The following is a 12,624-nucleotide window of genomic DNA, read 5'->3' as shown; positions in this document are numbered from 1 at the left end:
GGTAGATTGCGAGGGCATACTGGGCGAATTACAGAACGGGTTTCGAAAACAAAGAAGGTTGGAGGACAATCCAGTTTGATCAATGCGAAAATTCAGAGAAAGGGTGAGGAATGGATGAGTAATGTAAGTAAGAAAGATAGAAACGCTGCCAAGAAGTTTTGGGAGCACTTGAACTCACTCGGTGAAACAACGCAAGCTAGACAGAGGTTCATACTCTCGCATCAGGGAGATCAATTAGAGGGAGATGATGCGATACAATATATAGGAGCAGTGATGGAGGAGAAATTTCGGGAACGGTTACATGTGGAAGATAGGAGAACCGAAGGAAGTAGCAGTCCAGTTTGTGACATCGCGGATTTTGGACAAAGAGAATGGGAAAAGGCGGAACGAAGAGTCCCTAGTGGCACGTCGACAGGCACAGATGGTATCCCTATCAAGCTGGTGAAGAATTTGGGTCCTAAATCTAAGGCAAAACTAAGGGAGGTAGTGAGTACCATGATAACAAAAGGAAATATTCCAGATGAATGGAGGCTTAGTAGGATGAGTATGATATATAAGGGAAAGGGAGATAAGTCTGATATTAGGAATTATCGTCCCATAACCGTGACACAGGTTATTTACAGGTTGGTAATGCAGATTATAAAGAACAGACTGGAGGAATGGGTAGATTGCGAGGGCATACTGGGCGAATTACAGAACGGGTTTCGAAAACAAAGAAGGTTGGAGGACAATTTATTTTCTCTAACACAGTGTATAGAAATAGCGCAAAAAGAAAACAGACAGCTCTGGCTGGCATTTCTGGATATCAAGGGTACCTATGACAATGTGAACCAAAGAAACCTGTGGGACATAATGGAGAACTTACACCTAGATGAAGGACTAACAGCACTATTAAGGAACATTTACAAAGATAACAAGGTGATTATAACATGGGAAGGAAAGGCGACAGGGAAAATAGAGATAAGACGAGGCCTTAGGCAGGGGTGCCCGTTATCGCCTTTGCTGTTTATGTTGTATCTGAGAGGATTGGAGGATAGACTAGAGAAGAGTGGGCTTGGGTTCAACCTTTCTTACAGTAAGCTATGCCAAAAAATTCAGCAATCCTTACCGGGATTGATGTATGCGGATGATATTGTACTAATGGCTAACAACAGGACAGAGTTGCAGGAATTAATGAGCATCTGTGGTAGGGAAGGAGAGGAATTAGGTTTAGAATTCAGTAGCGAAAAATCGGCAGTCATGATTTTTAACGAGGATGAAGTTGAGAGGCTGAAGATACAGAATATTACAGTTGAGAGAGCTAGTAAATACAAGTATCTAGGAGTATGGATATGTGATGGTGCAGAATATCTCAGAGACCATGAAAAGTATATAATAGGTAAGGGCAACAGAAATGCAGCTGTAATGAAAAATAGAGCACTTTGGAATTACAACAGGTATGAGGTGGTGAGAGAGATTTGGAAGGGGGTCATGGTGCCTGGCTTGACTTTTGGAAACGCAGTGCTATGCATGAAATCCGAAGTGCATGCGAGACTAGAAATAAAACAGCGCGGAGTAGGTAGACTGGCTTTGGGGGCACATTGCAAAACGCCAAACCAGGGAGTACAAGGAGACATGGGATGGGCATCATTTGAGAGCAGGGAAGCGGTGAGCAAGGTAGAATTTGAAGATAGGTTGAGGCAAATGGACGGGGAGCAATGGGCACGAAAGGTTTTCAGCTATTTATACATGAGGAGTGTAGACACAAAGTGGAGACAGCGCACTAGGAAATTAAGAGGAAAGTTTTTGGGCTATAGCGAAGATACCGAAGAGCAAGTCTCAGTTAAGAAGAAAGTTAAGGCCACAGAAAGAGATTGGTGGCTAGAGGGAATGCAGACAAAGACGGCTCTGGAAAGCTATAGATTAAACAAAAGAGTTATTGCCAAAGAAAGCATTTATGACAATTCTAGGAAAAGCTCATTGCTGTTTGAGGCAAGAACGGGTGTTCTGCGAACCAGAACATACAGAGTGAAGTACCAGGAAATTGATACAGTGTGCACTGCTTGTGGAGAGGAGGACGAGACGGCTGAGCACTTGATACTCTACTGTAAAGGGCTTCACCCTATGCCTACCGAAGACAACATAGATTTAATAAAGTCATTGGGTTTTAGAGACAGCGAAGGGAGAGTGGATTTCAAGACTGTAGAGATTACCAAGCAAAGATTAAGTGAATGGTGGCAGAAATCGAGAGAAAACTAGGTATTTTCTTATCCACTGATGGCAAGGGGGTTTCATAGCCTCACTTTCTTTGCACTGCGGAGTGAATATAGATTTCACATTTAAATATTCTAAGCTTAAATGGTAAAACAAAATGGCTAGGTGGCGTAAGCTACCGCCCGATCCAAAGGGCTCAGCCGTATTCATCCATCCATCCATCCATGTGGCTGTACGCGCAAGTAGCTTTTTAGTTGCTCTAAAATGTTATATACGATCCAATAGGTGGTATTCACTGAGCCTGCAGGTTCGATTTTGCCAGGGAGCGCCCCCGTCGATCCGCCATCTTCGAGGTCTCGGTTTGACTGGCTTGGGTACGCTACGCGGTCGTCCGCTGCTAGTGTGTGCTAATTTCATATCGTTGAAGCTTCGTTGAACAGAAGAGAGAAGAAAAGTTGGTCTCGGGGGCTTGCCGTTTTCCTTGTTGCCGCCGAGTACCGTGTGTAAAGGCTGAACCGCATCTAAGCAATCTGGCGAGCGACGGGACGAGACGAGCGACAGCGACGACACAAGCGACGACGACCCGCTTCGCTGTCGCTCGGTCACTCGCGCGACGTGGCAAACCGCATGAAAGCGACGGGACCATGCGACCAAGGCGATAAGCGACCCCTTCTAGAAATCTAAAAACCGAGCGACGCGACGACCGACCGCGAGAAATCTCCGTCGCTCGTCGCCGACTCCCGTCGCTGTCGTCATCGCTCGCTAAATCGCTTACATGCGGTTCACCCTTCGCTGTCACTCGTCGCATAGCTCGGTTTTGGGATTTCTAAAAAACTTACCGCTCATCGCCTTGGTCGTGTGCTCCCGTCGCTTTCACGCGATTGCCTCGTCGCGCGAGTGACCGAGCGGCAACGAAGCGGGTCGCCGTCGCTTGTCTTCCCGCTCCCCAAATCGCTTACATGCGGTTTTTAAATCGCTTGGGCTAATGAAAAATGTGCCGCATTTTTCATAAGCTGCTCACTCTGTGAGCCGCACGGTATGTTTCTGCACAGGAACGAACACCGAAGGCACGACGTATGGGGTGGTGCACGAAAGCCCACGATGTCAAAAGCCCCGTGTCATTAGCCCCGCGGCAAGCGCCCCGTTCTTTCTGCCCCGTTTGCAAAAGCCCCCGTTTCAGAATCCCATGACTCAATTCCCCCGTGTTAACAGCCCCGTGTCCTCAACATCCCAGGTTGTTCCCGTGTTTTTTTGTTCCTTGCCCTCGAAGTTTTTCAACTCTTTTTACCAGTCTTAGTAACGTAGTTCTATATTGGCCTATATAGCGTATAGGCCAATATACGCTATATACACTCTGCACTCTGCTTAATCCTATATCTAACAACGCTTCAAAATGGCTGTTAGCCTTTCATGAAACCTATTTATTCACAAAACATATTTACAACATTTGCATAGCAACTGAGTTGGTACGCTTCGATGCCGCAGTAGCGTTGGATCTTTTGAAGAAACTCGTTCAAGTTTAGGGCGCCGTCCCGCAAGTCGTCCTCCAGCTCCTTGATGGCGTCGTCCTTCTCGTTCCACTTCTTTAGTCGCTTACGAGCTTGTTTTTGGACAGCTGCAGCAGGGATACTCGACTCGTGGCCTCATCCTTCTTTAGAAGATCCACGAAGGCGAACAGGTTTGGATGGGCTTTTCCAACCATGTTGTTTATTTTCCTGCAATTATTAAATGAATTCTTTGGTTATATTTATACAGGCAGCAATGGAATTGGTTTTAGAACAAATACTGGGGGCTCACCTGTGCCAGGCCTCCTTCAGGTTGTTTGTACGGGCGCCACGGTTCTGATGCTGGTTCCATTGCTGAGTGTCGAAGTTTCCCATCATCCAAATGTCCTCAAAATAAAGAATCAAAAGTGGAATTCGCGCGTCCGTAAACGCCGTAAGTTTCAGGTTGCCCCAAGCTACTCGCACGAAGTTCGGGGGGACAAAAGCGAGACTGATCATCTTTCTCACGAAGCCGGCCACGGAGGTGTCCAAGCGATAGGCCTTCGAGAGTCCAAGCTCCTGAACTTTCCGCCAGATTGCCTGGGAAAAGTGGAAGTGGCAGCCTCGGTGACGGGCGCCAGGAAAAACGAAGAGGATGGCCTGAATCAGCGCCAGTTCGAAGTCCGTTCGGACAAGGTCGAACGAAACGGAAAGGTTAAGGTCAGTTACAGCTGTCCTAAAATGTTCGAAGGCCTGTACGTAAACGTCGCGGGATTTGCCAGGTAGCAAAAAATAAGCGACATTGAAGCTACACCGCTCTTTCACGACGCTTATGGTCAACATCTGATAAAACAAAGATGGACACGAGAAAAAGGTTCCATCGACAAAAACCTCGCTCGCCTCAGAAAAATCTGTGAGCGCGTCGCTTGTGCTAAAACAGACGATGCGACCAGCACTGGTTGACACGTCAAAAAGAAGAAACTTTCTTCCGTCCAAGGTTTCAGTGTATGTTACAGCTAAGTTTACGTCAGCTGTAGTCTTGGGCAGTGCAGGTTGGTTCTGTCTTTTAGCTCGGTAGATCGTACTGCGCACACTCTCAAAGGTCGGAAGCTGAGCCAAGACGTCTTCCTCGACCTGATAAAAAACAGGGAGAGAGAAAGAAAAGATAGGTTCAGAAATATTACACTTAACTATGAACACTCTTTCGCTGTATGATTCTTAGATCGACATCACTTGCCTTTCCAACCAAGCTCCTCACATGCTGGTAATACATATCTGGGGCAGCAGCGTGGGGTTCAGCGATGGCCCTTTCCTTCAAGGTACGCTTCAGACGTGCGCTGTTAACGCTCACGTCGTGCGGCGCATGTGTGTGCTCCCCTTCAAATTAAAAGAGGCATAAAATATCATCATGTGCACTGGTTACAACGTCATAATACGCAGCTATTATCGAAGAGCACGCGATGAAGTGAGCAAAAGCTCACCTGGATTCTGAAGCACGCGTCCGTCTTCGGTCAGCACTGTCAATCCGCAATTCATGGCACGATACCTGTCACAGCGCCAGACAACAGTCTCATTCTTGTTACGACGTTGAAAACAGTACTTGTACTCGTCTAAGTAGAGGGCATCCTTTCCCTTCTGCGTCTTAACCACTTCCATTTTGGCAAGTGAGTCCACTGCTGGCCAATGTGGCCTTATATACCATCAGCCTCGAAAGAACTGCAAACTCCTGCAATGGGACCGTTCGGCTGGGCCAGGGGGCGCGCTGGAGCGATACCAGTGGCGCCGCGCGGTGGCCCAAATAGTCTAATTTTGTGACGTACTTAGGAAGTAATTATGCCTGTTGTGGGCTAACTACATCATTTTAATATTATATAGAAAAACTAAAATACAGCCGTCAATTTGTTTTCAATTATGCGTCCAAGTCAGTACGCAATAGGGGCTACGATTATCTGCCTAATTTTTCCCCAAGTCTGTTGCCGTTTACCCGCTTTCTCTTGTTAACATCGGGGAACAAAATTGGCGGGTAAGCAAAGTGAGCTTGGTTCCCAAATTTAAAGTATTTTATAAAAAAATGGTAACTGCATATTCGGGTTTCGTTTGTAGACAGCCATGGGGAACCATTGTAGCTATTACATTAGGAACTATCGGAGAACGTCAGTGTCGGATTGCGGGCCCCACGGGCGCCAGTTCATACCGCCCCCAACCAACGCAAAACACCTGCATGCTCTCGCGTGTGACCTACGAAAACTCCCTATAATGTGACAAGCAAGAGGAGCTGCATTACTGAATCACGCGACAAGAGAGAGAAACGTCCTCCGCATAGCTGGCGATTCATGCTTCTGGCGATCTTTCTTGAATCACCTCCCAGGAACCAAACAATACTTTCCGGGAGGCGGATACCTTTCTGTATAATACGATGCTGTGACATTTGGGTGCCTTTTGCATTCGTTACATTACTTTACGAAGCGCGAGGCCAGCACGACAAGCGCACCAGCCTCCTGCATCGTCTGCTCCTCGTACTTCTAACAAGTATCGGCGCGCCTCGCCAGGGGGAGGAGTGGCGCTGCGTACGCGCGGCGAAACTTCAGCCGCACAGCCCTATTGTCTACTTCGTCATTCCCCCAAGGGTTTTCCTGGTCTGTTATCCTAATCTTATTGTTCCTTTCTGTTCCTTTCCACTTCATGCACCCTCTGCAGTAGCCTCGGAAGAGTCGAGGTCAAGGATCGAAACAACGGCAGTCGTAGCACAGAGGGGAACGGGGACAGTGAAGACGAGGCTTTCCACACCGAGGGAAAATGAAACACGGTCACTGTGCACGCGTGCACAGTGACCTCGTTTTATTTTCCCTCTGTGAAGACGCGCAACAATGACAAATGAAACACCGTCATTGTTCCGACCTGATTCGGGCAGAAAGTTGTGCGAGGATAGTGAAGACGCGGCTTTTGGCACGTTTACGATTTATAGGCCAATATGACTGTGCGTGGGGTGAAGACACAGAACAATGACGGTCGAAGCGCGAAGGGAAATATGGGACGGGGCTTTTGGCACGTGGGGAATATGAAACGGGGCCACTGACCGCGGGGCTTTTGAGACGCGGGGCTAATGACACGGGGCTTTTGCGACAGGGGTTCTGCACGCGGGGCAATCGTGCTACACCCGACGTATGTACGACACAGCGGCGATGGAGCAACACGGTTACACGGCCGTAGTACAGAAAATCCGCTAGAGAAAAAAAATAAAGAAACTAGCAAAACAAAACAAAGAGTAATCACACCGTGCTACAAAAGCACCAAAGTAGAAAAATTAGTTCTTGCAAGAGCTACCGCCGTCGGCACGGCGGGCGACACGGAGTGCTTCATGGAGCCGAGGGAGCTACGCGGCCGCGGTAAACGAGTCCGATAGCGACAAAAACAAACTAAAACACACAAAAAATACTCCCACGGCGCTTCAAAAGTACCAAAGTAAAAGAATAACCCCTAGTTTCGATCAAAAAGACCCTTTAAAGTTGTAAAATACTGCTAAACCACGCTCAAAAGGTCCGGCCAGATGGCATTCGCGATAGCAAGAGACCTCGAAGATGGTTGTTGTTGTTGTTGTTGAAAAGTTTATAGAACCAAACAATAGACCGAAGTCTAGTTTACGGGTTCGAAGGGTTGGGGGTATGGGACTGTCTCATGCATAGGCGTTTCTTCCACTTGTCTTCGATCTTCTGCGCCCTGGAGATGACTTCCAGTTGCGTGCCGATGTCTTCGGCAACCAGTAAGGTTTCCCATACCGGTAGGCCATCTTCTACCCGGAGGGTGGCAGGTAGCGGGTTTGTAGGGCATTCCCAGTACACGTGCCGCCAGGTTCCTTCTTCCTGGTTGCCGCAGTCTTCACACTTGCCACTAAAGAGGTCTGGCCAGGACCTCTTTAGTATGTGGGGAGTGGTGTTGTTTCGAAGTTGGAGTCTTCTCCAGGCACTTTCTTGGAGTCGGCTGAGCTTCTTGTGTGGAGCTGCCAACGTCTGTCTTCGTAGCCGGAGTCTCTCGAGGATTTCACCATAACCTGCAGGCCCTATTGTGTTTGTCGAGGCGCTGTAGTTATGGTCCCCATGTGTCGTGGGGAGGCCCATTCTGCCAGTGGTACGGAGATGAAGACCGCGTACCACCAGCATGTGGGCCGTTTCGTTTCCTGTGTGCCCGGAGTGTCCGGGCACCCAGGTTAACGTATGGTTTGCTTCTTTGCTGATCTGGGTTCTGGCGTAGAGCTTGTATGCTGCTAGTCCAACTCTTCCCAAACTTGTATTGGTGATGGCTTTCTTGGAGTCGCTTGTGACGATGGCGTACATTTCTCCTCTTCTTGCTGCTTGTACTCTCGCAAGGGCGATGGCTGCTTCCTCGGCTTCCTCTATCGACTTGGCGCTGATTGTGGCCATTGAATCTTGTCTCGCATTGTGTACTGCTATTACAAATTTTCCTGGCCTGCCTGGATAGGGTCCAGCATCGGCGTGGAAGATGTGCACCTTTCCTTCGTGCAGCTTGTTCAGAGCTTTGGCTCTAGCTAGCCTTCGTCCTGAGTTGTGCGCCGAACTCATATTCTTCGGAAGGGGAATACTCCGTACTGTGTCAGTCCATTCTTGTCGTATAGAGTGTTTCTCCTGCATTTCCTGGTCCATTAGCAAAACACCTATGTCCTGTAGGACCCGCCTTCCAGTTCGGGTTTGTGATAATCGCTGGATTTGCACCTGTCTTTGTGCCTTTCTCATTTCATCGAAAGTGTTGTGTATCCCCATTTGATCGAGGCCGTCGTTGGATGTTTTCTGACTAATCCCCAACGCAGCCTTGAAAGATCTTCTTATAATGACATCTAGGGAGTCTTCCTCTGCCTTCTTTAAGTTCATGTAGGGTGCAGCGTACATTATTCTACTTAATGTGAAGGCGTGCACCAGCCTACACGTTCCACTTTCTTTGAGTCCGTAACTTCTTTTGGATGTGCGCCTTATGAGTCGCGCGACATTATCCGCCTGCTTCCTTAATTTAGTGAGCGCTTCTCTGTTTCGATCCTCGATAGATACTATCATCCCCAAAATCTTTACTTGATCCGCTCGTGGGATGTCCATCTTCTGTAGTTCGATGTAGAATTCTTCGTTCTCCCTTAACTTGCGATTCTTTGATGTGCGGACTAGTAGCGCTGATTTATCGGTGGCACATTCGAGTCCAGCCTCTTTCGCTTCTTGTCGTACGATCTTTATGCCAGCGTTTATAACGTTGTTTCTAGACGGTGACGGCAGAGCAGTCCAGAGTGTTATATCATCGGCGTACACTGCATGCTTGAGTCCTTCAACTTCTTGAAGCTTCCTTGACAAGGGGATCATTATCAAATTAAAGAGTAACGGCGATATTACCGATCCCTGGGGTGTTCCTCTTCCTTTGTTGACTTCTAGTTCGTCGGTTAGCTCTCCTTCTAGTTGTATTTTGGCCGTCCTGTTCTGTAAAAAATCCTTGATGTAGTTGAATGTTCTCTCGCCCAGGTTGTGTGCAGACACTTGTCGTAGGATTGCGACGTGAGAGACTCGATCAAAGGCCTTTCTAAGGTCGAGTGCAGCTAGTGCTGTCCATTTCTGCTTGTGTACACCTTCCTTGAGTTGGAGGAGCACATCTTGCGTGGATAGCTGTTTTCTAAATCCAAACATGTGCTCCGTGAATAGGTTGTGTTCTTCCATGTACTCTTGAATCCTTGTTTGTATGATGCGTTCTAGTACCTTACCCACGCACGAGGTGAGTGAGATTGGTCTTAGATTGTCGATGGTCAGAGGCTTGCCGGGCTTGGGGATGAAACACACCGTCACGTGTTTGAAGGCCTTTGGAATGACCCCTGATGTCCAGATTTCGTTAAAGTAATTAGTGAGGCACCGCACTGAATTGTCGTCCAGGTTCTTTAGCATTCTGTTGTTGACTTTGTCTTCTCCAGGGGCAGAGGAAACCTTGAGTTTAGCTAGTGCCCGTCTTATTTCATGTTCCTTGATTGGAGCGTCTAATAACGGGTTGCTGTTTCCTGAGTAGCTTACGTCATTTGCCCCTGCTTCCGGTCGAGCGTCTAGGTATCTGGCGTAAAGGTCGGCAATGAGGTCTTCCGTGTTTCCCACATAGTCTCTCATTAACTTGATGAGAAGTTTTTGCGTTTCCGGCTTGGTGTTTTCCGGGGCCAGTATCTTGCGAAACGGATGCCACGGGCTCTTCGTGTGGAGCATGTTCTGCGCTTCATCGCATACTTGCTGCCATTTCTGGTGGTTTAGCTGTTTGGCATAGTCTTCAATGTCTTTATATAACCTTGACGCTTTTTTCCTCAGCTTGCTGTAGCGTTTGCCAGTGCTCTTCCATCTGTTGTATAAAGAATAATACGCTTCTAACATATTTCCGAGTCTGGAGTCGATGGTTTCTGCTTGCGTGGGGTTTTCAACTTGCCTCGTTGCGTTCGCCGCGTCTTCTACAACCGTGGCGCTCCATTCCTCGATGCTTGTGAAGACTCTTGTTTTCGCGCTCTCGTCGGAACTTGTCCCAGTCTACGCAGGGTTGTATTCTTGCCTTGCGTGGAGTGTAGCCCGGAAGCGTAGCCTGAACTTCAATGATATAGTGGTCGCTCCCTGAATTCTCTTGCGTGTTCTTCCAGACGACATCTTCCAGGTTGACCGAGAAGGCAAGATCCGGCGTAGTATTTCTTTGCACGCTGTTGCCTATTCTTGTGGGGTACGTTACGTCGTTGAGTAGGACTGCGTTGTACCTGTCTGCTGCATCTATGATTGCTTTGCCTTTGACTGAGTCCGTCCCATACCCCCATATTGTGTGGTGCGCATTAAAGTCCCCTAACACTATGGCGGCGTTATCTACTAGCAGTAGATTGAGTGCTTTGAAAACTTGCGCGCATTCCGCAGATGCGTCTTTCGGGCTGGAGTACATGTTGCATATGAACAGACTTCGTTGCTTTTTGCGTTTGGGGAGAATTTCGGTGACTATGAGTTTAGTGGGTCCGTCCATCGAGACTGTGTGCTTTTTGACGGCCAAGTCTCGCCTGACGAACGTGCAAATGTTTTTCCCCGTTGTGCCTTGTTCCGTATCAAACCTGTCGTATCCGGGTATACTGCCGTTCGTATCCGTTTCTTGAAGTGCCAGTACATCGGGTGGTGGTTTGCTGTCCATCAGTATCATCTTGAGCGAGTTGATCTTGGTACCAAGACCACCCGCATTCCACTGCCAGATCTTGAGTCCGCCTCTACCTTCCATTTTGGGCGTGTGACGCTGACGGTATCAGTCCTATGTGCGTCTCAATCTTGCGGAATCTTTCCTCGCACGAGTTCTGTAGAGCGATCACAGTGTTCTTTAGAGCGCTCACGTTGTTCTGCAGAGTGCTCACACTGTCGTTCAGAGCGGACATTCCCTTGATCACGTCTCGCATCATTGCGTACAATTCGTCCGTCCTCTTGCGTGTGTTCGAGCCATCCTCTGCATCCGTGCATACCGACACGTCCGTGCTTTCGGAGTAGGCTCTGCTTCTTCGTTTCTTGGCAACACGTACTTCGGATTGTGCGTCTTCGGTTTCCATTTGCATCACTGGTGCCGCCTTCTTTCTCGGGTCCCGTGTCACTGGCTGCGTCTGCATTTCAGATGGTCCGGCTTCTTGTCGCTGCGGGGTCATGGCTTCTTGAAGCTTTTGTCGAAGTTCCTGGATCTCCCTCTCCGCAGCAAGCTTTTCCCTCTTTAGAGTTTGATACTCTATGCGCATGGCGTCGAATTTCCTTTCCATCTCCTTGCGGAGCTTATCCAATTCCGTTTCCTTCTTGTCAGTTTCTTGCTTTCGGAGTGCTTGCGCATATCCCTCCTTGGGTTTGGGCGCAGTTTCTCCCATGGGTTCTTGGCCTGGCAGAGTTGCAGTGAAGTCTGTCTTCTTCGGTAAGGTTCCTTCTCTCGCTTCCCGTGGCGTCTGAAATTCTACGTATCTTTGCTTGCATTCCCTGCAGGCAGTGTAATGCTGACCATCACATATGAGGCAGCGAGGAGTGCACGTGTATTCCGTTCTTACACCTCTGACTCTTGGCGGGTGTTCGTGAAATTTCCCACAATTGGGGCACCTTCCGTTGTCCTTCTCGGGGCATACGTCCATTCTGTGTCCTAATCTCCAGCATTTCATGCATGCTCTCTTGGTTTCTCGGTAGATGTGGAAGGGGAACACTCCTCCGAAGAACTTAATGTACGCGGGGAGCTTGCTTGTTCCCAAGGTAATCAGGATCGATCTTCCCATCCGTTTCACGTCTACGATCACCGTGTGCTTGTTGCAGTTGACCATATGATTCAACAGTTCGACTTCGTCGACTACGTCCGACGGGTAGTACACGTTAGTCAGTACTATTCGCTGAAATTCGCCCGGGATGGCTCCATGTCCATGGACTTCTATCTTCTTGTTGTTGCTTATGATCTCCTTGATCTCGACGTACCTGCCTGCTCGCTCAGAGTTGTCCGTGCGAATGGAGATTGTGTTGCTTGCGCTGTTTATATATAGGCTGTCCTCCGCGAAAGCTTCCGCAACCTGCACTCCTGCAGCTTTAGCGATTTCGCCTAAAAGATGTCCTCTCGAGAGGCCGTTGACGTTTAGTTCACGTACCCTCAGTATGATCATGTGAGTTCGGCTATCCTTTTTAGCCGCCGCGGGGAACTCCTTCTTCAGCTTGCGGTTGTACTTTCGACTCCTGGCAGTTTGCCATCTTGCCGCTTTAGCTGCGTTGTCCGCATCCACTTCTTCCTTTTTTTGCTTCGCTAGGTCCTCAAGATACCGGCGAATATTCTCGTCGTGCATTCTAGAACGATCTTCGTCTCTAGCCATATCCTCGTCCTGTTGCGGCTGCATGGCCGCGTTCAGCCTGAGCGTTAGGCCTAGCTCCCACCGGTTTCTTCACTCGTTTGTGCGATATAA

At 48.6% G+C, this 12,624-nt stretch overlaps 1 pseudogene; it reads right to left on the bottom strand.

Moving 5' to 3' along the window:
- Positions 1–11,207: 11,207 nt before the first annotated feature.
- Positions 11,208–12,558, bottom strand: LOC120846509 (annotated as a pseudogene).
- Between the last annotated feature and the right edge of the window lie 66 nt (positions 12,559–12,624).

The sequence above is a fragment of the Ixodes scapularis genome, unplaced genomic scaffold, assembly GCF_016920785.2.
Source record: "Ixodes scapularis isolate PalLabHiFi unplaced genomic scaffold, ASM1692078v2 PGA_scaffold0__279_contigs__length_252992795, whole genome shotgun sequence".
Lineage (NCBI taxonomy): Eukaryota > Metazoa > Arthropoda > Arachnida > Ixodida > Ixodidae > Ixodes > Ixodes scapularis.
Note: the sequence above shows the minus strand (reverse complement) of the source record. Positions and strands in the feature narration are given on the sequence as shown.